At 34.8% G+C, this 1,817-nt stretch overlaps 1 pseudogene; it reads left to right on the forward strand.

Annotated features, from left to right (window-relative positions):
* Positions 1-366, forward strand: part of LOC102469006 (coiled-coil domain-containing protein 181-like) — a 4,152-nt pseudogene extending 3,786 nt beyond the window's left edge.
* Positions 367-1,817: the final 1,451 nt, after the last annotated feature.

The raw sequence follows: 1,817 nt of genomic DNA on the forward strand, positions 1-1,817 counted from the left end.
CAGCAGGAACACAGAGATCCACAACAAGCTTTTCAATTATGGCTAAAAATAAAGAATGAAGAGAAGATGAAAAAAAGGAAGACAGAAGAGCTATGAAGGCAAGAGGAATGCTTATTCCTCCTTAAAGGAACAGAAGGCCGGGAAACGGCCTTCAAACAATGGGTAAGAAGGAAAAGGACAGAGAAAATAGCTGAGCAGCAAGCTATCAGAGAGAGAACCAGACAGCTCTGACTAGAAGCAAAGCATTCGAAGCAGTTGCAGAACCACCTGATCTGTCAGAAGCGAAATCTTTCATTTTATTGTTCGTTACAACTGAAGGTGTTTATTAAATACTTTGTTTGGAAGCTGCTATCATCAGGAATTTGAATATAATTTCTTATAGCCTGTGTACTTTGGTCATACCCTAAATTATGGAAATGATATTTACCTTTTGGTAATAATTGAATTTGTTTTTCCTATCACTAAACAAAATAAATTTCTTCTCTCACATTCGTAAAAAAAATTAAAGAAGGAAAAACATTCTAAAAACTTATATTTCTACTTTTTGGGTGAGTGGAAATTCTGAGCTCCTTGTGCATTCTAGTTATCAATCCCTTATCAGGAGGACAGTTCATAGATATTTTCTCTCATAAGAGATAAATACTGTAAGTTTCTTTTTAACATGTACTGAGTGTCTTCACTCTTGGGCAGGTCTCAAGAAAGTCTAAAACAGTTCTGAAAACAATCTAAAACTATAATTTTGAAAAAACTGAAAATAAAGATGAACTACCTTATTGGATTTTTCTCCAACCATTGATTCCTATATTAGAGTTCATAGGACTAGGATACAACCTTCTACCTCACCCCAGTCCATCTCCCAGCTCTGAAACAAACATCTTTAGGAAATGCAAAGATATATACAATATGTACCTGTTCTAAAAAAAAAAAATTGAGCATGTTAAATATCAACCACATATGGGACTAGCAGTTAGGATAATGGCTATGTCGCTGAACTCCCATGTAGTTGACCGTGGTTTGAGTCCCAGATCCGGTGGCTTAAACTCATGCTGGGCATGTGCGTGTGAGTGTGTGCCCAAGATTGCGAGAGGAGAGTGGAGGAGAAGGGATTGCAGCATGGCCATCCCCCATGGTGGGGGGGGAGGTGATTTCTTATTTTCTATCTCTCTATCTCTCTCTGTCTGTCTGGCAAACACACACACCCTATAGCAAAAGCCTCTCCCCCCCCAAAAAAAAATCAACCCTATATATTTTACATTTAACTGCGTAGCCTTTTTCCTAAAAAAAGAGTTAATGACAAAATGAGATAGAAGGTATTTTACTTGTAATCCTACAGAATTGCTAGACAAATAGTTTCAGAAGACACACTACTGCATAAATGATAGTCTAACAGTAATACAGTGATATCATTCATCCAATTTATTTACCACATATGGATTACACATCAAATATATGCTGTGTGCTTAGCTTGAAACTAACGATAAAACTCTTATATAACTCACTAAGAAAGACTGATTGAATAGGTGTGTAGGAATGAACACATTGAGGACAGAATTGAAGATAAACTCAGTTCATTCTTAAATCCAACTTATCCCCTCTACTGTACAATAATATTATATCATGGCAGATCCTCTCAATTCTAAGAGTTAATAATAAGCTCTTCCAAATTGTACATAATAGTTTTGATGTTTTAAGTTTATGACCTTCTTTTCAATACTTTTACCTTTTTATAATTTTCAATGCATTTTATTATTATTAATGTGCTTAGTTCCTATTTTATCATTTTTATAAAAATAACAATATTTCTACTAAATACTTCA

The sequence above is a fragment of the Tupaia chinensis genome, unplaced genomic scaffold (genome assembly GCF_000334495.1).
Source record: "Tupaia chinensis unplaced genomic scaffold, TupChi_1.0 Scaffold000276_2, whole genome shotgun sequence".
Lineage (NCBI taxonomy): Eukaryota > Metazoa > Chordata > Mammalia > Scandentia > Tupaiidae > Tupaia > Tupaia belangeri.